Raw genomic sequence first — 25,414 nt, 5'->3', positions numbered from 1 at the left:
AGCTGGTCTTGAGGCAGGGAGTAATACAGGTCTTACAACATCCACTGAACATACAACATCCACTGAAAAGGCTTAAAAGCCTTCATTAGCGGCTCAGCCAAGAAATCGATGACTTGTTCCGAGTTTTTTGTTGCAATGGGGTCTTTAGGCTCGACCTTGCTGGAGGAATCGCGCTATACAGTTCTGCCAGGTGTGTTTTCCAGACACGATTACTCTGAAGGGCATGTCCCTTTTGTGGGTTTTAGCTCTGAAAAACATTTGAAGACCCAGTTGCCCCAATTGTCTTCACCAGTCTTGAAAGATTGAGTTCCTCACGCAGCTCCTTTGCTCTGGCCTTGACATGCTTCAAGCTGACTTTGCCACACTTGGTGAACACCGATCCAATAGACTCAAGAGCTTTCCTACGGAAGACAGCGTGCAAATAAACACCAAATTCACCTTGTTTGTGTGCGGGCGCCCCGCATAGGTTGTTCTCTTGTAAGTAGGAAGCTACCTTCATCAATGGTATCCGAGCCCTACTTGATCTATGCCGCAGCAAAGCATCCACACCTGGCGCGCAGCGCGCCTTCTCACTTTCCGGAGCATTACCAGAAATCTTCCTTACCATGGGCAAAAGTAGCTTTGGTTTAGTCACGTGTGGCATCCGTGCGTTTCACCCTTTGCCATGTGCGTTTGTATTCTGCCGTTAGTATCCTGGAGAACGAATGACGCATGGCGTAATCGTCTTAGGCGGGGCGCTTCGGAGCGAGGCGTAGCAGGTTCGAAACCCCGGTGATGCGCTTCGGAAATTTTCGCTCCTGAATTATTTTTATTTGTGGCTTTTAAATATACGCACATACATATACAGAGCATGACGGCGACGTCAAAATCTACCGAGAGTGTCCATATAACTGCTGTCGACACGGCTGTCGCGTACGTCATGACACATTTTCCTTCAGTCACGTGTGGCGCACAGTCGCTTACCGTGATACTTATGCGGGTATGTGCGACGCGTACCTCACAGTCAATATCAGCTAAGGAGCAAGCACGAACGACTTTGGAAATCTCAACGCAATACAGTGAAGGAGCCCGTGTCGCCCATGTGTTGCATGTGTAGAGAAAAGGACAAGCCGTCGTCCCCAAGGTGAAGCTGATCATGATGATGATGGCGCCACCCCTCGTCTTCTACACAATTTGCAACATCCTCCGCGCCCCCAAATGATGTCTGAAGACTAACATTATAACGCACACGGGCTCTAAGTAGACACTACTTGTTCATCGGTATTTGTATACAATCGAAGTGAATCCAGGTGGGATCATCCGGGTTTTCTCCTGCACCTGATCTTCCAGCGGTGCTTCCGACGCTCGTTCCATACTCGTACTTTTGAACGCGTCGCCTTTGGTGAACTTGTGCTCACGATGAGCGGTTTTCGTTGGCATGAACATCAATTATGCACACTTCCACTAGGTTCTGGTGTATCTGTTTCTTGATTTCTTCGTCTTGGCTGCGTTCGCCTTGGAAGCATCAGGCTTCTTCATCTGTCTTGGTCTCGGCTGTCTCATTCGTGGCTTTGATGCTGTCTCGGTATTTCGCATCTTAGCTGAACTAAGCTGTATAATCCGCATTGCCTTCGATCTTGCCGTCTGCAACTTTTTCGAAGAGCCGGAGCTATGAGCAGTACCAGAGGCTTACTTTTGTGACGTGATGGTCTTCTTTCTATTTTTTTTTCGGTGTATGAAGTGGCCTTGATTTGCTTCCGCTAGGCACTTGTATGCACGGCGCTGGGAACTTAACATCTGAATCTGTCGTCCTTGGTTCGCATGCATCCTTAATATCTCGTCGACGACCTTTTGGATTCACCAAGGCTTCCCGCTTTTCGATCATAGGAATGTCTTCCACCACGCACGCTTGTGTTATTGCAGCTCTCTTGTCATTAGCTTCTTGGGTGTTTCACGTTGACAAGAATTGCGGAGGCACGCAAGAAGTCTTTAGAAGCTGAGGTTTTCCTTCTGTGTCGGTTTCTCGAAGGGTCTTTTATGTAGTCGAAGCGCTCATTTTTCGGCGTTCAGTACGTTCAGCTATTGGTTGGGAGGCTGACTCGTCTGGCTTCTGCGCGACAAGATTGCTGTTCAATGCGCATTGGCTAGATGGTGGTGATGTAGACGGACAGAGTATTTTGCCCTGTACTTCTGCTTTAATTTGTTGCCTCACTGATTCCAAGTGAACCTGCCGAGCTTTTAATCTGTCCGCGATCTTATATTCTGCTCTGACCTTTGCTAAAAGAATCTGGCGCACACAAACGTCGGCTTCCTCCATCTCTGCTTCCAAATGATCAATGTCAACTATGTCTTCTACCTCGTTATCAATTCCTCTGAGAAGCTCGTACTGGTCAGTCAAAATTCGGTGAATATTCCTCAACTCACTTACTGATAGACGATCCACGTGTTGAAGGCTTTCGATGCTTGCGATGGCTTGCGTGACGGCCTTGCGCACTTGATTCCGCCTTTCGAATAGGGCCTCCATGATCGGGTCCAGTGTCGGAAACGTAACAAATCACTGGCCGGCAGCGTTGCGAGGCGAAGTCGACGTGGCATCCATCACAAAAGTCTCGCATGACGAAGTTCACTTTGTTGTCGGGCTGACATTCTTCACGATCTGTGTCTCGGGTATGGTTAGGCCTCGCACATCAGCTTCACCGAACGACGGCTTCACAAATGTCCTCCAGACTACAGATGCGGTCGAGAATTCGTAAAGTCCGCTCGCTCTCAACTCTGACGGTCCTTTCTACCGGGTTTCGGCACCAAAATGTAGAGAAAAGGACAAGCCGTCGTCCCCATGGTGAAGCTGATGATGGTGATGATGATGGCGCCACCCCTGCCAAGTCTTCGAACCGTGACAACCGCCCAAAGCACTCACATCGGATCCACGGCTGTACTGTTGCAGACAGGTCGCATTTGGGCAGAGTGCGGTAAACGACGACTCCTCGTTCGAGTGCTTTTAGACAGCGGTAGCAAGCGTAGTTACATTCGCGAAGACGCGGCCAGAAAACTTCAGTGTTCTGCCGTTGGAAGGGAAGAGCTTTCTCTCGTCACCTTTGAAAACTCCAAATCTCAGAGGCAACTACCCGTCGAGCGTGTCTCCGTGAGCCAATTTGACGATGCTGCATTGGAATAGGAAACATTAACGATTCCAGAGATATGCTCCGTAACGAGTCCACCGCTGGAGAACAATATCTTGCAGGCACTCATCGCCAAGGAATATAAGGTGGCTGACGCATGTCAAGCGGATACGTGGAAAGAAGACGACATAACCGTTCTCATAGGATCTGATGCCTATTGGAGAGTGACAACCGGAAAAAATTGATCGCATCAACGAGAGGCTAACAGCGATCGACACTACCTTTGGATGGATGGTGAAGCCCCCCGTCGACATCTTCTTTATTCGAACATACTGATCCCTATGATGATGATGATGATGATGATGATGGCGCCACCCCTCGTCTTCTGCACAATTTGCAACAGCAAGCTTGGAGGACGTTGTCGGTGAGCGAAAAATCAGATGGATTAAAATAATAAAGATCATTCTTCGAGCTGAAATCAAACCCAGGCGTTCTACATGACAGCCAAGTGTTCGAACACAGAGCCACGCCAGCGCTTGTAAATGCGTAGGGAAAAGACCCAGTAGAGGCGTCATGTCTGGGCAACGTATATCGTGGTTGCAGTGTTGAATAACCCCCTTTATAAGAATGTAATGAACATTACTTACCTACGCATGTGACTCCACAAGGTGTAGGCAACCGTTTCTCGGCCATGAAGGTGTGCGCTGACAACCACTACTTATGATATGCACGTCATTGCACCGTATTTTGCACTACTTTGTGACTGACGTCTCTGCTCTAACGTGACTGCCGATGTTAAGATACCCTCTGGGCCTTTGTAGAAAGCTTCAATTTCACGTACGTGGCAAAGTTGACATCGTGGCATATGAAAAGCGCACACGAAGGCCACTCGCGCGAAGGGCACGTCAGGGCTGCGAGAATGCATCCGCCTACTCACTTCAGCTTGCTTACGCAGGTGAGGAAACGTTATGGTAAGTGTTTCGGTCAAGTAATGTGTTTTTGGTTGTGCTGCCGCGCTCAAGGCTGCTTGTTGAGCAGTTGCGTAAATGTGCTGGTGCTACATTTAACAAAAAATATTGTTATTATGTGGTGACATTGAAACAAACCCCGGTCCCCATATCACTGCTGTTTTCGAGGCAACTACGACTGATTGCTGATGACCTGAAGGAAATTAAGCAAGAACGATAACCCGCAATTGAATCGAACTTGGAACAGCTTACGGCATGAGATGATAAAATAGCGGCGTGTATTATTGACCTGGCTAGTTTGCAGAAAACTATATGTACCTTTGAACTTAAGGTAGACGACCTGTAAAATCGTTCCAGGAGGTCAGATCTCATCATTTATGACGTAGCTGAGAATGAAAAACAAAGTGACGACTCCCTTAAAGAAGTTGTAAATGAAACAAACGTCAAAGAGATTTTGACAACGGAGCTTGTTACTTGCGAAAGAATTCACAGACTTGGTAAACCTGCAGCCAAAAAAACCACGACCGATAATAACTAAACTTGCCGATTTTCGAGGTAAAACTAGTGTGTTGAAAGACTGCCGCAGGTTTAAAAGGACCCATTATTCCATAAGTCAGGATTTTTTTAGTTTGTATTCGAGACATAAGAAATAAACTCTAAAACTACGGCAAAAAAAAGGACGCTGGAGAGAGCGTTTCATTAACTAATGACAAACTGAGAGTAAACGGTGAGCTGTATTGCAGGCATGAGAGCCAAGAGAGTGTGCCCAGGCAGCACGCCGCCATTGGACCGATCTCGGCCCAACGTCGGTCAATGACGGCAGCAATATTGGCCCCACGTCGGCAAATCACGCTCGCGCTACTTTCACCCGCATCGGCCCGACGTCGGCTAGCCGCCTTTGGGCCGATGCGGGCTTGCCGGCTTCGGGCCGACGTGGGCTAGCCAGCGTCAGTCCGAGACGGGCCTGCCGTTATTCAGCCGATGATGGCAAGCCGTCATTGGGCCTATGTATGCTAGCCGATGCTGGCGCGGCGTCGGCCCCGCCGACGTCGGGTAGCCGCCGGCGTGACCGTTTACACCCGTTATTATGTTTTAGCAGTACTGGCTTACCGTGCGTTAAGTACAGTAGTACTGTACCGTCGTGGTCGGCACATAGCTAGTTTATATGGAGACACCGGCGGTAGTTGCTCGATGCGTAAAGTAACTTGATCAGGCAGGCTGATACATGTGTTATAAACTAACATGGCTGCGTGCCGACCACGGCAGTTCGGTATTACTGTGGTTACTGTACTGTAAGTCAGCAGCGCTAAAATAGACTATTCGCGGCCCAACGACATTCATCGACTACCATTGGTGCCATATTCGAAAAATGCTTCCTAATTAGAACGACTGCTCCACTGATGTCTTAGTGTGCGATTAAGACCCACAATTCTGTCGAATCGTGCAAGGCCGAGAACGAAAGTCAATATTGTCTCTAACAAAACTAAATTGATGAAAGGCCTGCTGCACCAACTGTCTGAGAAATTAAGGAGCAACACATTTGCAAGGTGATAAACACAAATTTATTCACAGATATCAACACACGCCAGCAGTTCCGGAATAATTATGCCATAAAGGAATATCTAAACATCTATAGATACCGTAGCCAACATCTAAAACAACCCCACAGCCACCGTATTCCTAAAAAAAAGCAGGACAATCCTAATCGAGAATGGGATCAGGCGCAAAATCATAGGCGTGAGCAGGGTTCCCCTTCAGAGGGGGTGGGGGGGGCGAAGGTTCATCGCCCCCCCCCCTCCCTATTAAGTCAATGTGTTTGGCAGACCTTGCGCCCACCTCTTCTTAGGTGACTACGTGGGCCGGCCGCCCCCCTGTGCGCACGCCTATGCGAAGAGTTACAATCTCTTCAACGTTATGCGCGGCACATTCACTATAAATATTGAAAGAACTAAAACGGACAAAAATAGGGATAAGGATTAACGAAGAATACCTTAGCTACTTGCGTTTTGCGGACGATATCGCGCTTTTCAGTAACGACGGTGCCGAATCACGAAAAAAATTCTGGAGATGTAAACGAAGGCAGCATTAAAGTAGGATTAAACACGGACCCGAAGAAAAGAAAGATAATGTTAGGCGGCTTGCCGAAAAAGCGAGAACTAGACTAGAAGATTGTGCAACGCGTGAGCTAATTACGAGCAGAGGAGCACCCCCCCCCCCCACGTTTATTAAGTTCACCAAGGAACGGTAGGCATTCGCAACACATGACTGGCAATTAAATTAGCGTTATCCTTTAAGCGGGAATTGCAATTTTTCAGTGATAACTTTAGGGCCAAAAAGATGGATAAACTGCTGCACACGACGCGAGAAACATTGCGAGCGGTACCACAAGATCCCATGAACTCTACATCTAAACAAGATAGACACGCACGCATTCCTAATCTAAAGGTAAGATTGTAACAGAGAGGAATCGTGCATAAAAACCACTCACGTGTGCCCGTTGGATCGCTAAAACACGAGCGAATAAAAAATGCAAGCGCACCATATCAGAATACACAAAACACGATGGTCAATAGAGAATACGCGAGAAGAAGAGAACAAAAATCTGATGACACGTAACAGTAGTAAACGCGTGGTGGCCTTATATGAGGTGAGCGAGTTCAACATGGACGCAGGGGGCCACTGGTTTCTCGCTGCGGTGATCTCTGCCGAAAACAATGCCGGAATCCTGCCGCGTATCCGTCTCGTGCACGATTTTGACTTTCCACCACACATGTCCACACACCGCACTTCTTGAAGAATTCTGCTGGTCGGAGTGAAAAAACCTGCTCCCGCAGCTACGATTGTCCCTCCGTCTGGACGGCTACCCTACCCTGCCTGGTCAAGCGAGTTTCGCGACAATGACGCTGAACGAGGGGAAGGGAGGGAGGGGTGGGGGTAGAGGCTGAAGGAGACGAAAAAAAAAAGCGAATTCTCCCTTCTTGAAAGCATGGCTCAGCCTACCACAATGGTGTGCGATCCCCCCAGCATGTCTATGGGCATGCCGTTTGAGAAAGGCGTTCGTCGAATTTTCAATGCATCACTTGTTGCCACATGTCGCTACATGAAAACTTTGCGTACACCACGTTGGAGCCGCATTTCTCATCGTATTTCACGTGCCATAATAATTTTATACGACTGTTTCTGAAAGCACGTGGGAAGCAATCGTTGAGCGAGATTTTTACTTGAAAAAGATATGTATGTCACAAAATGGACGGCAACGAAGTGCAAATGCGAACTGACAAACACGTGGCAAACACTTGTTTGTCAGTTCGTTAAAGATGGTCAGCAGGCTAGTTGATTTGTAAACATTTAAACGCCAAAAAACGTGTCTTCACTTCGCCCGGTCTTTTTTGCACCATACCTATTTTTCTCAAGTAATGAACCAACTAGCTCAGCAACACGCCTTGCTGAGCTTTTTACTATTTTCATAAAGTAAAATTATGTGACATCACTGAAGCAAATGCGCTTGTTACGCTTGACCCAGACACGCACGTGAGTAAATACGTGTAAACACAGAGATCGGAAACTGTCCGTGTAATATATGAGCGCTCGCGCCAGACATTCAGCGGCTGAAAGGATATAGCGCTATAAATATAATGACAGGCTCGATTTATGCACAGAATTAGTATTCACATAAAACTTCTTCCGCTAAAAGCATTCGTGCAGGAATGTTTGGGTGAATTTTGATGCTGGATACATCAGTGAAGTCGGCCGACCAGTGGCAAAAACATTTACAAAACAGAAGTACTTCGAATTTGGCCGATTAAGGTAATGGTATGTGTTATAACGTTTCAACATTTTTGATAGCGTTGAACAACTGGTCAACGAAGTGGCCATCTATTTTCAGTCAGTTTTTCTTCTAAAGACCATCTTTTTTGGTAGAAAAGTAACTGTGCTAGTGATAGTTGTTAGTCATTGTCATAGCAGAAACTAATAAGAGAATGCAAGCTGTTCAGTCGGCGATACTTCGCGCCCCGAGTCGTACGTGCGGCATTACCACGGTACAATATTTGAACTTTGTTATTTGTGCTAGTACAGCAATCCATGTAGCGGTATTCTACAGCTTAAGCTACAAATATTCAAGCGCCTAATGCTCTATTGCATTACGATTGTATCCTAGGCGGGCGAGATGCCGTGTTTCTTCGGCGGGCTGAAGGTAGAGCGCAACGTCGAGGTTATTCTCGTCACTGACGGCCGGCAACACGGCGTCCAGCATCGTTGAGGGGCTTCCGTCAACTAGATTGAACGGCGTCATATGTGCGCCATTTCTTACACTGCCGTGTTAACTTCAGGTTATGTGCGGAAGATATTATGGCGTCCCATGTCATGTGTTCGACGTACGTGCAGTACATTGCCAGCATGTCGGCGAGGGCTTCATTTAGCCGCTCGGTGAGGCCATTCGCCTTCGGGTGATGTCGGTCGGTGACTTGTGTGGCTCTATTTTGAAGATGGTTTGCGTTAGCTCTGCCGTAAAAGCCGTACCTCTCTCGGTGACGAGGACTTTTGGAGCGCCGCGACGCAGGAGGACGTTCTCAACAGGGCATGTATAACTGTCTGAAGGGAGACAAGAAAGTTCCAACATCGTCGATAACCCATCGGCTCCGCCGATGTCAGCTGAAGCACGGCAGAATGACGGCATGCTCGGCCCAATGTTGCCGGTGAAAGCCATCGGCTAAGCCGATATCGGCGAAAGTACGGCAAAACGGCGGCTAACACGGCCCAATGTTGCCGGTTAAAGCCATCGGCTAAGCCGACATCGGCGGAAGAACAGCAAAACGCCGGCAAACTCGGCCCAATGTTGCCGCTGAAAGAAATCGGCTGAGCCGATCTCGGCGGGAAGGCGGCAGAAGGCCGGATAACTCGGCCCAATGTTGCCGGTGAAAGACCAACATCTGCTGAAAGGCGGCAAAATCGGGCCAATTTTGCCGGCAGAAGTCACCGGCTCCGCCGATGTCGGCGCCAGGCTGGCAATGCTGGCCCGAGGTGGGGCCGCGCACAGCCGCCGTAAAACCAATATCGGCCCGAGCTTGTGCGCTGCCTGGGTGGTACCTTTACAGACCAGGCGGGCATCCCTAGCTCGAAAAAAACGGCAAGGCCAATCGAAGTCACTACGTCCACGACGAATTTTGAAATAAGTTTCATATGTTTAAATGTCCACAGTCTTGTTAGCCCGACTCAGAGTATATATTATTGCGAAAGAACGTGTATGGACACTCTCAACGGGTGTTCGCCGTCGCCGTCATGTCCCGGATATGTATATGTAGTTGTATATAAATAAAAGCCAAAAAGAAGAATGAATAAGAAGAAAGATATGGCTGATCCTTCCTTCATAGGAATCGGTATAACGCGAAAGTGAAACGTGTCGTCACAGAAGTAGTTTATTGTTTATAGTGCATTGGTATATGAGAGCTTGTACAATGTCTACTGTTGCTTGACAAATATAGCATCGCTTGATGTGGACGCATCACCGCACTCACATTGACGCCTAGTGGCACATCTCCGTACCGACTACAAACGCCCATAATCATGATTCAACCCTTGCGGTAGCTGAAGTTCCTGGACATATACGTGGACACCGCATATGGTGAATCCCGCGCAATGATGGCATCAACAACCACATAATAAACACTAATGCTCGATATGCACTCCTTGAAAGCGTCGTGAAATCCGAAGATAAACGCTACGCGCGTCGTATCTTCCCTCTAGCCTGGCCGTTACTTCTCACAGGGCGAGCGGGGAACGCGGTGCGACAGCCAGGCGAGCGTCGGAGAGCTGTTTGTCGATATGGGTGGATGCTATGAGCGAGGCGGGCGCTAAAGCCGCCCGCTCACGGTGTGTTGAAGCATTGACGAAATTAAACTTGTATTGGAAACGCGCCGAAATGGACGGTAGTTGCAACGGCGCGTTTTTTTTTTTGTTTTTTTTTAGCCTGGTGGCACAGATGTCACCGCCCCGTTATAAAGGGGACGCTCTTAGCATTTATCCATCCAAGAGCCCTGCGAGAGGAAAGTGCGAAAGTGTGAAAGGTAAAAGGTGCGTTCATGTGGCCTCTGTAATATGTTTGGCAGTAGCTCAGTGGGCTAAACGCCCGCCAGCCATCGTCGCCGACCGAGAGGTCATGGGTTCGATTCGCGTCAACGGAAGTTTTTCTTTCTTTGCCATCTGATGGCTTTCATTTTGCTGACGTACTTCCGTGACGGAAATACGTCATGAAAGTCTCGGTCGACCCCGGCATAAAATACTTTCGTGTTAATAAGTTCCGAAGCGCACCACAGTGATACGAACGTGCGATCTCTCGCTCCTCAGCGTGCAGCGTTAGACAATAGGCACAGGCGCCATTCCTTGTTTTGGATACTAACGGCGAGCTATTTATGTACGCCGTTTGCTGCTAGCGATACGCGGAGCTCGGAGGTGCTCCAGCGTGTGCAGTATCACCCGCGATATTGCCCGAAGGGCGCACTTAAAGGCAGCGCTCCTAGATTTAGCTTTAGCTAGAAAACTGCCCTTGAGGCGCGCACTAAAAAGTGGCTCATTCGCGTACCACAATGCGTCGAACGCCATCGGGCGGCAGGAGACGCGGAGGGGTCAGTCCACGGGCCACTGTTTTCAAGACGAAAACGTATCTAAGAACGCTGGGTTGTAGCGCGTTGCTCAAACACAAATGAGTAACAACTGAGCCAGTTCGCCCTTGTCCTGTGTATACCTGTGCGTCCTATTCGGGTGCTTTTGCTTGTGCTTGGGCGGCGCGCTGCAAGTGTCAAGCTGTGACCGTTGTTTCTTCGCGCTAGTCCTGTGTGTGTTCTTTTCGTGCGTCATTTGTGCTTGAGCGGCAAGCTGCAAGTATCGAGCTGCTTGCCGTTCTTCATGTGACATTCTAATTGGTTACTATCGCATTCATTGCTTCGCCCTTCCGGAAAAACCGAGTTTTTTTCTGACACCTTGGCCGGAATCCTGAGGCTAAAAAACAGCGCAAGCGCGCATGATACTGACGAAGAAAAGAAACGTACGACACAAGCGATCACTAACAAATGCTTTTGTCTTGCGTACGCCAATCCATATACAGGCACAAGACAACCTAAGCGCACATGCGCACACAATAGCTCTAAACCAAAAGGTATGACAAGGATGATGATGATGTATTAGATACGCGAAGACATCAAATCATATTCAGAAGGGTGCACGGACAAAAAAGTAAAAAAGTAAGAAGGACAAAGAAGTGCGTTTGCGCTTTAAGTTTAGCCTCAGGAATATGTACCAGCTATACACAAACGAAGGTTTATTTTATTGAACAGAATCGACGCCAGCAGGGAACGCGAGCCGTGGCTTCACGCATATCGCGGTGTACCGTCACAGTATGCAGTGTCCACCGTAGCAGGCTCCTAATTACAGGTAATTAGGACGATGCACACGTTCTCTGACACACACACACATACATAGAATATAAATTCTTACAACACCCGCTTTATATACGATATACAACACAACACTCGCGTCATACGCAATAAGTACAACGATACTATCTAACACTTCAAAGTTAGTAGAAAAGAAGAGAGAAAAGTCGATGTGCGCGCATTACCGTTAGCACCTCGCTGTAGAAAGCAGCGCGTCCCAGAAGCGACGCTCCGAAGTCGTCGGCTCGCTGCTAGAGGTTCCATGCAGAGCCAGATGGCCAGGCGGTGTGTTGCGAACGAGTTCCGTCGGTACTCCGCCGGATCATTGACGTTTAGGTGCACTGTTCGGTTGCCTAGGACGTTGCGCCAACCGTTTACAGCAATAAGCTTGAGGACTCAAACTATCGGCAGGAGCCAGGATTTATTCCTCCCATGGTAGTTTCTTCCGCCGTTCTCTCGCCGTTCCTCTCCTTTTCACGCGCCCCTGCTTTTTCTTCCTTTTCTCTTTTCCAATCCTCACGCCACGAGAGTTTCTCGCGTCGCTCCCCTTCTTCGTTTTCTTCCCGTGGTTTATGCTCCGGTGTCACAGCAGCTTTCTTCTTATTTCGTTGCTGTCGTCCATCAGTTTTTTTTTTCCTTCACGTACCTACACACACCACTACCAAGCGCTGTATTTATTTTAGGGGCGAAGCTCCTTAAGGCGGCACCCGTTCGTCCCTCGTAGTCGTAGTCGTAGTAGTAGTGCGTAACAAGTCTTACGCTTTGACCTCCAAGGTGGTGCCGGTGGGAGATTTTTCCTGTGCGTTGTTGAACAATAAAAAATTCGCAGCGTGCGCGTTAACTAAAAGCCGAATTCTTCTGTCTCTCATTCCCCATTAGCAGCCATTGGCATGTTCCAGTAGGAAACGTTAGTAGAAGTAGAAGTGTGGGTGTTAGCTAAAAGCCGACTTCTTCTGTCTCTCATTCCCATTAGCAGCCATTGTTTACCTCCAAGGTAGTGCCTGGTGAGATTTCTCCTGTGCGTGATTAAACAATAAAAATATTGTTCAAAACGCCGTTGATTGATGAAGTAAACCTACGAAAGGCGCCAGATGTTTTGTAAAAGCAAAACGAAAGAACGCCAGATGTTTCTAAAGCAAAGCGAAAAGACGCCAGATGCTTAACGAAAGACGCCACATGTTTTCTAAAGCAATGGTTTTCTAAACAATGAAAATTCACAGCGTACATGTAAAATTAAAGTGAGCTGCAAGTCGTCTTAACTCATCGAACCTTTAGTAAACGCGCCCGATCTCACGTCCGTGATGATGTACTCGGCAGAATTCACGGAAGATTCACGGTTTACCGATGAACCTCCGCAGCTTCGCCCACTCATCATCATTCACTCCGTGTATATGCTGTGATTTTCTTCTCCTTCGGTCGCGCGCTCTCCTATTTCGTTCGCCCCCCCCCCAAAGGAGGGCGGTACAGAGTCTTGGGACAACGTGAGCGCAAGGGTCCGATAATGGTCCGCGTCCTGCGCATGCTCCCTGAAAGCGTGCAAATTTCTTGGGTCCCCAACACTAAGGGCCAAACAACGAAACGTTCCTTTCCTTCGACCGCGTCCTCACCTTACGTGAGGCCTCCTTACAGCCAAGTACCGACGGAGGAAGCAAGCGTACTCTGAAAGCTCCCTTCACCCGTCCTCGTGGGAGGAATGGTTGCCGCGCTCCTGCGTTCGAGATTATCGAATATAAGCTTTGCTCACAAGCGTTTATTCTGTAAAAAAAAAGTTGGGTCACCACATCACTTCCAAATTGAAGTGTTAACATAGAGACACGTGTTCGGTTTCTTCCAACTGCGATTACTAAATGTGAAAAACCACCGTAGTCGAGCGCAAAACGTGGTGCGTTCGAGCAACACTGAAACGCCCCCCTCTTTAAACGCTGTCAGTCTAAACGCGCTTCACCGTGCACGCACGCTCGCGTGTCCCCGCAGAGGTGGGGTGGGAGGGTTGCCTCGGAAACAAGCATCACGTGGGCTAGCTGTGAGGTGAAGCGCTCGTTTAGGGCCAGGAGCGGACCTAAGGGCGCACGAAGGTAGCCCCAAAGCAACCTTAAGCTGAGGAAGCGCCAAGGAAGCCTTCACCGAGGGCTCCTCAGTGAGGAAGCTTTCAGAGTGACATAAGGCGGCCTCACCAAAATGAAGGCTTCCTTACTGAGGAAAGGAACGTTTCGTTGTTTGGCCCTAATATTCTCATGTGTTTCGCCGGAGTTGGGACGTGCGCCTACGACTTGTACTTTGACATGCAGGGCGTGGTTGACCGTGCTCGCAGGCTTATCTCTGGATGGGGAGTTTTGTACGTATTGTGCTTTCACGGCAAAGTTTGCGTTGAAGCTATAGACCGCACGAAGGTCACTCTGCTCGCTGTGGTGACCGCGTTTACGAAAGGGGTGAGCCGCTATAGCTAGAAGAGCCAAAGTGGCCAAAGTAGGGGCTAGTTGAAGCAACAACTGCGACAGTTCGCGCGCCTCCTGTGAATACCTGCGCGTTCTTTTCGTGCATCATTCTTTGTGTTTGAGCAGCGGGCTGCAATTGTCGAGTTGTAACAGTTGTTAGTTCGCACTTGTCCTGCCTATTTGCCTTTCCTGCGTCATTTGTGCTTCAGCAACGCGCGGCAAGTTTCTAGCTGCTTGCCGTCTTTCCTGTGGCAATTCAATTTCTTGCCATCGCATTCATTGCTTCGGCATTTTTTTATGAGTAAGTTTGCGGCGGACATAAAAATTCAGCGCCAGTGCTTTTTCGTCTCGCTTCATTAAAGTTCAGCTACCAGGTCTGAGCACGTAACACACGATTTTTAACAGCGGAGTTGTTTATGCTAAAAGAAAATTTGTTAGGCGTGAACAGCAACTATCATCGTGATGCGCCGCGTCTACCTTAAAGCTTAGTGCGCGCAACGCAATGACTTTACCGGCTAGCGCTCTTTTTGTCCTCTTCTTCATGTTCTGCTTCGATTCCAGAACACATCTAGGGCGCGGTATGCAATAACTCGGATGGTGCGAGAACAAGTACAGGAGCGAAGAAAGAGATAGGAAGAAAAAAAGGTAGAGAGTGACAGAGAAAGAGAGAGAAATATTCTGAGACAGAAATGGAAAAAACGGAGAGCATGACCGAAAGAGAAAAAACGGAAAAAGAAAGATAGCAGAGTGAAAAACAAAGATAAAGAGGGAAATAAATATATTGAGAAGAGGTTTATTGGCGGTGCGTTCCTGTGGTGACGCTCTGAACAAACACAGCGAGTCGGGGCAGAGCACCGTCCAGAAAGATGCCAGCGACAAGCAGCGCGAGGCGAGCGTTGGCGATACTGCTGACCGGCGACGCGTCTTCTTCTTCACAATTCGCCCCCGCCGGAAAAGAGCCATCCTGGCGACCTAGGAGTCTGAAGGCAGAGGGCTGTGGTATGGCTTGAGACGTGCCACGTGGACGAGGTCACGTCCACGCCGGCGCATGTCGTCAGATGGGGAAACTGGCTCAATGATAAAGTTCACCGGGGATGTTTGCTCCAAAACACGGTAAGGCCCTTCGTACTTTGGGACGAGCTTTGAGGAAAGCCCAGGAGCTTGGTACGGAACAGCCAGCCATACAAGAGATCCAGGGGAATAGCTGGGACTTGGAAGTGAGTCGGCGTTGTTTTCCTTCTGGCGCTGTTGTTCTTGGGATGTAAAGGTGCGCGCGAGTTGGCGGCACTCTTCCGCTTGTCGGGCAGCTTCGGACACAGGTGGGCATTCGGAAGCGTCCGGACGATATGGTAGGAGAGTGTCGATGGTGTGCGAAGGTTCGCGGCCATACAGGAGGAAGAAAGGTGAGAATCCCGTGGTAGCCTGTGTCGCGGTGTTGTATGCGAACGTTATGAAGGGAAGAACGCGGTCCCAGTTACCATGATCAGATGTCACGTACATCGCGAGCATGTCACCGAGGGTGCGGTTGAATCGTTCGGTGAGCCCGTTAGTCTGCGGGTGGTATGCCGTGGTCCGTCGATGAACAACGTGGCATTCGGAAAGCAGAGCTTCGACGACTTCCGAGAGGAAGGCTCGACCTCTGTCACTAAGGAGTTCCCGAGGTGCGCCATGTCGAAGGATGAATCGGCGTAGGACGAAAGACGCTACGTCCCGCGCAGTGGCACTTGGCAGAGCAGCAGTTTCGGCGTAGCGTGTCAAATGGTCCACAGCGACTATGATCCACCGATTGCCATCCGGTGTCATTGGAAGTGGGCCGTAGAGATCTATGCCGACGCGGTCGAAGGGGTTGGCAGGGCACGGAAGTGGCTGCAAGGCTCCAGACGCGCGTGAAGGCGGTGATTTGCGACGCTGACAGTCGGGGCAGCACTGAACAAATTTTCGTACAAAGTTGTACATGCCGCGCCAGTAGTAGCGATGGCGAATACGTTCATAGGTTTTGAAAACTCCGGCATGGCCACATTGTGGATCGTCGTGGAAGGCAGCACATATTTGTGATCTTAAGCTTCGGGGAATGACCAAGAGCCATTTACGGCCTGCGGGAGCGTAGTTCCGTCGGTGTAGCAGCCGATCACGAATGGCGAAATGGGCAGCTTGGCGGCGGAGAGATCGGGATGCAGGAGTGGTCGAGGCTCCCGAAAGATAGCCGAAAAGAGAAGCGATCCATGGGTCACGGCGTTGTTCAGTAGCTACGGAGTCAATGTCGAGAGATGTGACTGAGTGTGTGCAGTTCGTTGCGCAGGCCGAGTCTGGAGGTAGAGGCGAACGAGACAAGGCGTCCGCGTCAGAGTGCTTGCGTCCGCTGCGATAGATGACGCGAATATTGTACTCCTGAATTCGGAGTGCCCAACGGGCTAGTCGGCCAGACGGATCTTTCAACGTGGCGAGCCAACAAAGGGCATGGTGATCCGTTACCAGGTCGAACGGGCGACCGTACAAATACGGGCGGAACTTGGTAAGCGCCCATACTAGAGCTAAGCACTCCTTTTCAGTGACGCTGTAATTGGTCTCTGCTTTTGTCAGCGTGCGACTCGCATAGGCGACGACGTATTCGGAGTAGCCGGGCTTACGTTGGGCGAGGACAGCGCCAAGACCGACCCCACTAGCGTCTGTATGCACTTCAGTTGCAGCTGTTGGGTCGAAATGGCGAAGGATGGGAGGAGAAGTGAGCAGACGACGGAGCGTAGCAAACGCGACGTCGCACTCAGGAGACCAGGAGGAGAGGTCTGTGTCGCCGCGTAGGAGCTGGGTCAACGGCGACATGATGGACGCGAAATTTCGGACGAAGCGCCGGAAGTAGGAGCATAGTCCGACAAAACTTCGAAGCTCTTTGATGGTAACAGGCTTCGGGAACTCGGCGACGGCACGAAGTTTCGCAGGGTCGGGTAGCACACCGTGCTTAGATACTATGTGGCCTAAGATGGTCAGCTCCCGCGCGGCGAAGCGGCACTTCTTAAGGTTGAGTTGCAGTCCAGCGTTGGTTAAACACGTCAAAACCTGTTTGAGCCGATGTAGATGGGTAGGAAAATCGGGAGAGAAAACGACAATATCGTCGAGGTAGCATAAACACATAGACCACTTGAGGCCACGCAATGTGTTGTCCATGAGTCGTTCAAACGTGGCAGGTGCGTTGCAAAGGCCAAAGGGCATCACGTTAAATTCGTACAGCCCGTCAGGTGTAATAAATGCAGTTTTCTCGCGATCAGCTTCAGCCATCGGAACCTGCCAGTAGCCAGAACGTAAGTCTAAGGACGAGAAGAATTCTGCTCCTTGAAGGCTGTCAAGGGCGTCGTCGATGCGCGGCAAAGGATAGACGTCTTTCCGCGTCACCTTATTTAAGCGACGGTAGTCGACGCAAAAACGAATAGACCCGTCCTTCTTGCGAACTAGCACGACAGGAGATGCCCAAGGACTGTGGGATGGTTGAATAACGCCACGGCGTAGCATATCTTCGACCTGGTCGTTGATGACGCGACGCTCTGCAGCAGAGACGCGGTACGGTCTTTGACGCAACGGCTGGTGCGAACCGGTGTCAATGTAGTGGTGGACTTCCGACGTGCGGCCCAACTGCGGCTGAGAAACATCGAACGAAGTCGTGAAGTGTTGGAGAAGTCGAAGAAGCGCGGCGCGTTCTTCGGCAGTCAGGGTATCAGCGATTGAACTCGTGAATATTTCACTCGACGAGCCCTCCTGTGTTGAAAGGGCAAGAAGCTCGCTCGAGTCAGTATGACACGATTCGTCTGGCACGTTCAGAAAGAACGAAGGGTCAAGCTCTTCCACGCGACCGAGACATTCGCCGACAAGCAACGTAACCGGTGCGGAGAGGGAATTGTAGACAAAAATATTGCTGTGGCCGGCAGCGATGTCAAGAGCAGCAAAAGGCAGTGGGACGGCTCTGCGACTCATGAAGGTGTCGGAAGGTGTGAACAAGACCGTAGCATCGTTGAGGCCATCGCAAAAGACAGGGACAACGGCAAGAGAGGCAGGCGGAATGTCGGTGTCCTCGCGCACGACGAGTTTAGGCAGCTGAACAAGAGCGTCGTGGAATGGCTCTGCACACAGCGGCGAAAATTCAATTTCAGCGCGTGCGCAGTCGATGACGGCATTGTGACGTGATAGAAAATCCCACCCGAGGATGACGTCGTGCGAGCAGGCAGAAAGAACAATAAACTCCACGACGTACATAGTGCCTTGTATGAATACGCGGGCAGTACAGGATGCGAGAGGTGTGATGTGCTGTGCGCTGGCCGTGCGTAGCGACAGTCCAGAGAGCGGCGTGGTCACTTTGCGTAGTGAACGGCAGAGCTTGGCGGCTATAACAGAAACGGCTGCGCCGGTGTCTACAAGGGCAAATGAAGGAAAACCATCGACAGATACGGCGACTACGTTAGCAGGGGAAGTGCGAGGACTTGGGCAGTTCGAAGACGGCGCAGTTCTTGCCTCTTGAACTGCGGCGTTTAGTTTTCCTGGTTCGAGGGTCCGGGTCGGCGACGCATTGGGGAGAGCGATCGCCGTCGAGGAGATGGTGAGCGGCGCGACGGAAAGTCAGGGTGGTCAGTGTAAGCATCCGATGGTGAGGGTCCGGTAGGAGATGGGCGCATGGGATGAGCGCCGTATTGGAACGGCCGGGTAGCGTCGCTGGATGTTTGAAAGCGACGGCGACAATATCGAGCAACGTGCCCTGGAGTACCGCAGGCGTAGCAAATGGGGCGATTGTCAGGAGTCCTCCAAGAAGTGCTGACTCGCGGCTCGGTCCAAGATGTAGGAAGAGGTGCAGATCGGTGGGCATATTGCTGCATAGGTGGGTAAGGCTGCTGGGGAGGCCTACGCACCACCTGGGCATACGTAATAGGTGAGGCTACGGGCTGCATAACCGGCGCATATGTAAGAGGCGCGGCCACGGACTGCTGATGGTGAGCGACGGGAACGGCTTGAGCGACCTCTTCGGCAATAACAGTGCGGAGCATTGGCGGCAGACGAGAGGGCGGCTCCTGTGTGAAGGGGACCAAGGAAAGTTGACGAGCAACTTCTTCGCGCACGAAATCCTTGATCTCCTGAAGCGTCGGCGAGTGCTCGGGAACAGTACCAAGACTCGAGAGCGAGTCGGCGTGCGATGAAAATGGCCGAGTCAGGGCGCGCTGCTTCCTCAACTCGTCATAACTTTGGCATAAAGTGACGACTTCCGAAACTGTGCGAGGATTCCTGGCCAGGAGCATCTGAAATGCGCCATCGTCGATCCCTTTAAGGATGTGCTGAATCTTGTCCGACTCAGGCATGGCGGCGTTGACACGGTTACAAAGATCGATGATGTCTCCAATGTAACTTGTGAACGTTTCGGACGGCTTCTGTGCTCGTGTGCGCAAGCGTTGTTCGGCGCGGAATTTACGGACAGCGGGTCGGCCAAACACTTCAGCGAAAGACGTCTTGAATACTGACCATGTCGGGATGTCGCTTTTGTGGTTGTGATACCACATTTCGGCAACGTCAGTGAGATAAAACACGACGTGGGTCAACTTGTCGGCGTCATCCCACTTGTTGTGCGCGCTCACCAGTTCGTAGTTTGTGAACCAGTCTTCTACGTCGGTCTCACCGGCACCGCTGAAAACCTTGGGGTCCCTCAGCCGAGGAACTCCGGTGCCGCTGCCGGACTGGGCGGACGGGGCCGGTTGGTCGACGTTGGTTGTCATGACGGGCGGAAGTGTTCTGCTTCGCAGCTCCAGGTTCAGTTGACGGGGACCCTCCGCACCCTCCACCAATTGAGAAGAGGTTTATTGGCGGTGCGTTCCTGTGGTGACGCTCTGAACAAACACAGCGAGTCGGGGCAGAGCACCGTCCAGAAAGATGCCAGCGACAAGCAGCGCGAGGCGAGCGTTGGCGATACTGCTGACCGGCGACGCGTCTTCTTCTTCACAATATATATATATATATATATATATATATATATATATATATATATATATATATATATATATATATATATATATATATATATATATATATATATATATATGTGTGTGTGTATAGAAAGAAGAATCGACAAATACAGAATACAGAGAGAAGAGAAAGAAATACAAAGAAACAGGGACAAAAGGAGATGGAAAAACTTAGAGAAAGAGAGTGAGAAGGAAGAAGAGGGGGAAAGAAAGAGAAAAATAAATAGACACAATGAAAGCCGCTCTGCTCCGCTGTTCCTTCTGGCTTGCTGCCAGTATTTAGAAGCTGCCTTAATATTCCTTAACAGGGCATGCTGTATGCCACAATGGCGTGTTTCGAACGTTTCCCAGCTCTTTTGCCCGTCAGCTTGGTAGTAAATATTTTTCTTCATGACGCCTAAAATGTGACAGTATGTTGTCAGGGTGAATTAATGGAGAGTTTTAGTTTAGCGCACGCAAACCTGTACGTACGCAAAGGCCTGCGCGCTGCGTACGTTAGAGTTGAGGCTGTCTCCTACATTTTTTAGTTTACCGTACGCAACAACCGAAACGTGGGCTGCATCTAGGCGTCAGCCCCTTTGTCTCGGCGTGTTTTTCTGTGCCATCTAGTGGCTAAGAAATAAACTACAATAGCCGATCATAGTTGATACAAGTCAGGGCACGAGACAAGGCAAGAATTTACGATGGCGCAAATTTTGTTGAGGTGATCTGTGGTGAACGATGATGGTTGATACGACATCTACGAGGCGAGCAGAAGCGAGGGAGGAAAAATGCCTTCCAGCATCCTTTAGAATCAGCGCCTTTTTGCCACTCTTTCATGGGAAGAGATAGCCGATCTGACGCTGACAAACCGAGAGCGCTGGCTTTTGCAGAGCGACTGCAGTCTCGACGACATCGAATGTCTCCTGCATCTTTGCAGCGATCACTGTCCACTGCACTTGGTCCGCGAATGGATTGAAGCTACTCAAGGAGGCAAGTAGCTCCAAATCGAGGGCAATCCCGAAATGGACGCGGCATTTATTGGCTGCCATGACCGCCGTGCCACTTGTGCTGCTGTCGGACGCAGCCATTTTGCTTGTCTGGACCGCTCGAGATCTCGCGAGAGAAGCACCCGTAAGGTACGCAACGACTACACTGGGCGCAACGTAAGCGCCGAGATCTAGCGTGCGCACCTCATGCGCGCGCAAACTCATGCATCTCTCTTAGGTTCAGCGTATGCGCAGTCTTGCTCTATCTCACACCTTGCTCTATCTCACACCGCTCTAAACTAAAACTCTAATTTCTATACATTTTTTATGCTTGAAACGCTGAAAATCCCTCCGACCTTGTGTAGTATAGCGCGCTAACACTCACCTCTCTTTCACTGCTGCCGCAGCTTGTGCTTGTCTTTAAATTATTTAGAATGAACTTTTAGCGCCAACTAGAAGTAACGTGATTTTCCTTTCGGTTACTTTGCCTTCAGGCCACGCTTTAGTTCTTTCGACAATACTAGAACTCTTACCTGTGGTGCGTTTTATTATAAACATCGAGAGACCGCTCAACTTTGTCTGTTGTATTACTCCAGTAACGTGAGCGTACACAGGGAGTTTCTGGTGTTTTGCTCGCCGTACCCGCAGATACAGATACTCGTAAAAGATAAACGCTACTGTTAGTCCAAATAAACTGAAAGAAGAAAGAGACATTCATATGTACTGCATTCTGCCAGGAGCATAATATATGCTTCGGCACAGTCCCTCTCGCCTCCTTTCCCCAAGGCAGTGACCATAGGCGTGCGCACAGGGGGCGACAGGCGGGGGGGGGGGCACCGCCCCCTCCCTGTTCACCTAAAAGGGGGGGGCGCAAAGTCAGCCTCATACATTGATATAATAGAGAGGGGGGGAGCTGCGACTAGGCGGGCTCAACGTCAGCGCCATACGTTGACATAATTGGGAATGGGGGGGGGGGCTGCGACGAACCTTCTCCCCCCTCCCCCTGAAGGGGAACCCTGCGCACGCCTATGGCAGTTACTGGTCTGTACTTATCGTCTAGCTACGGCTGTCTACGAGATATCATAAGCATTTCCGCATTTTAGACTGCTCTATTCATGATTTGCTCTTGTACAATCGTACCACTATTACTGCGAGTAATAGTCATGAGCGCTGCCGAGATAAACACTAGTGCAGTCGCAGTTTTGTAACACTTCAAACGCTGTGTACCTAGAAATAAGAGTACCGTATACTAACTGGTAACGGAGTACGTGTGTGCTGCTGATTAGCGTCTTTGCCTCACCACTCGACCTTAATATTGTAACAGGCAAGGTAATTAATTCTTTAAAAAGTGTTAATGTTTGCTCTAAGTCGCGCAAAGCTTGGCACAGCGAAGCACAGGCCCGTAGCCGCTCATACTCCTCGCCGACCAACACATCCGCCTTACGCACATCCCCAACCCAACCCGGGAGGAGTGGGAGGCGACCCTGCTTGGCTGTCTAGACCTTCAGGCAGAAAAGGCCTTGGTCCGATGAGCCCAGGCAGCAGCCGACTCCAATGGGGTCCCGTACTAGGGAGCCCCGCCTACTGTTTCTAGGCGCCGTCCCCTTAAGGGGCAGTCCCTGCATACCTCTCTTGTTTTCTTTTTTTCTAATAAATGTTTTTACCACCACCACCATTCTTAGGACGCCCCATGTCTCTCTAGGTCTGCTCGCATATTCTGCTAGCGTGCTTGGATAGCTGAGTGGTTAGGACGCTCGCCTTCAGATCGAGGGTACGCGGGTTCGAATCCCGCCTCGTGAAGAATTTCTTTCCGGCTAGAGTTTTTGTCTATCTTTTTTCGTTCTCGCTCTACTGCTTTCTCTCTCTTTCGTTGACATTCTCTTTGTCTGTCCTTTTCTTTCTGCATTTCTTTCTCTCTATTTCTCTCTCTCTCATTCTTTCTGTGCTACGGTTTACTCTATCCCCTTCTCCTGTCCTTCCTCCTCACGTACACTTCCCTTTCCAACCCCCTTGTTACACTACAATATACAAGGCCACGCTGTAGCGGTGAGTAGTGCGATTTGCCCAAAGTCTGTGGCAAGTACATGTTCATGATGATGATAGTTTTGCTGCAGGGTTAACATTAAGGCCGGCTTAAATAGTATCGCTGTTAAAACAGAGCGTGGCAAAAGGAGCAACGCAACAAAGGAGAAGAAGGGAAAATATTACGATGGTCTAAACAATTTGTCAGTGAATGTCATTTTTCGACGGAATGACAAGCTGCTTAACGGTACCGCAGCCAAAGAGTCATATTGTTGAACCTCATTTTAAGTGGCAAAGCTTGCCCATAGGAGCCGATTGTGTTTTTCCAGCAGCAGACCCGAAAGGGTTGTTCATATTGGACCACTTCCCGTTTAAGCATGTTTCGTCATCTTGTGTCTATGTGGGTTGCGATAATCGTTCAATACAGAGATCACTGTCTACTATACTGAATAACGTATGACCAGTGCAACGCGCCGGCCGCGAACGCAGTAACCGGACATTTCCCACGAGAGCACATCTACGAGGTATCTACGGCACGCCGGGCCCTGACGAACTCGGTCGTCACTGTCACCCCTTGTCAAATTGGGCACGGCAAATACGGGTTAAGTTTGGAGACTATGAGGCTCACAGACTCTCACAAATAGGCGGGAAATTTTTGGCAACAGAAATAAACGAGCGGGACAAGTTTCGAACTTCAAGAAAAACGTGGAAATTTTTTCAGCCATATTTGTGATGGTCGGAAAAACGCTGGATGATTTGGCATGGAATGACCCAAATATCGAGAGAAAGGCAGAAGTGGAGAGCAATATAGGCAGAAGTGGAGCACAATATAGATACAAAAAAGACATACAAGTAACTGAGAGGAAGAGATGAAACAAAGAAAAAAAAAACGCCAGGCCTGCGCTAAAACCGCAGCACAGTCACAGCGAAAGCTGGAAGAGCGGCGTTTCTAGAGCCCGTTAAGCTCTCTTGGGGCTACAATACAAGTACACTAGAAAGGTACCCACTACGCCATAAATCACAATTTTTGTGAAGTTTGGAAGCACCTACTAAGCCATTATTCGTCATTCTGCGGAGAAGCGAGGCACGAGCTACACGTCTGTAAGGCATTATGTGCACTTTGTTCACGCAACGACTGATGACGATGAAGAATTATGGCTCAGCCCTTTGTAATGGGTTGGAATCTTTAAACGGCCCACCAGTTATGTAATTTGCATTGGGTGACGCCCGGTCGCTATTTCCCTCTCCCGTCATGCTGTATAACATACGTTGACGTGGGAAAGAGACGGGGGGGGGAGCGAAGAACTTTACTGAGACCCCGAGGAAATGGATCATACGCTTATGGGCTTCCTTGGCAACCAATACAAGTGCCCTTGCGAGGAACCCACTACGCTATAAATCATTCTAATTTTACTGAGACCCAGAGGAAGTGTATCATGCGTTTATGGGCTTCCTTGGCAACCAATCCAAGTGCACTTGCGAGGAACCGACTACGCTATAAATAATTGTAATTTTTGAGAAGTAGGCCAGCAGGCACTCTGCCATTGTTTGTCATTCTACGGAGAGCGTTGGTACCTGCTAAACCCATGTAAGGCATTATGCGCACTTTGTTGATGCTGTGCCTGATGATGAAGAATTATGGCAGGGTCCTTTGTAATGGGTTGGAAGCATTCAACAACCTGCTCGTTGCGCAATTCGCATTGTGTGACGCCTGGTTACAGAATTCGCGTTGTGCTACGCTTGGTGCTTATTTTACTCTTCTACCACGCTATATTGCATATGCTAATGTGGTTCCGTCCCTACATGAAGCCTGCATAGGACCTTTTAGCAAAGCAGTTTCAAGCACTGGCATGGCTCAGAGGTTGAATACCGGGCTCCCACGCAGAGGACCCAGGTTCGAACCTCATTCCATCCTGGAATTTTTTTCTTATTTAGTTTTTTTTCTTATTTCGAGCGATACTGGTTACGGACACCGGCGGCGGCGGCGGCGGCGGCGGCGGACAACTACGGCGCCAAAAACGGCCGGTGAAATGATCTCATAACAGCTTTCGCTGTAAAATAAGAGAAACGAGAAAGGCCACCCAGCTACGCTGTTCCTTCAGGCTTGACACCCCTAGTACGAACCTGGCATATTTTTTGGGACTTTCTTTATAATTAAGCGCCGTTGACCTTACTTGTACGAATGGTTAGGACTTGTCTGGTGCACAAATTTTTGATCCATGAATAGTTTCTCGCTACTGTAATGCGTCGTAACCATTAAACAATCCTAATGCATGTGTACTAGTTTTCTTTTTTTTTAATGCGAAGCATTTCTTAGTAAACCTTTGGCACTTTGAGCACTTCTTTCTATCTATCTATCTATCTATCTATCTATCTATCTATCTATCTATCTATCTATCTATCTATCTATCTATCTATCTATCTATCTATCCTCCTACGTTTGGGTGCTCTCATAATCGCCTCGTTAAATTGATGTAGACCACAATTTGCATGGGAGGGTAAG

This window comes from Rhipicephalus sanguineus, chromosome 2 (assembly GCF_013339695.2).
Source record: "Rhipicephalus sanguineus isolate Rsan-2018 chromosome 2, BIME_Rsan_1.4, whole genome shotgun sequence".
In the NCBI taxonomy this organism is placed as follows: domain Eukaryota; kingdom Metazoa; phylum Arthropoda; class Arachnida; order Ixodida; family Ixodidae; genus Rhipicephalus; species Rhipicephalus sanguineus.
This window is presented reverse-complemented; position numbering follows the sequence as displayed.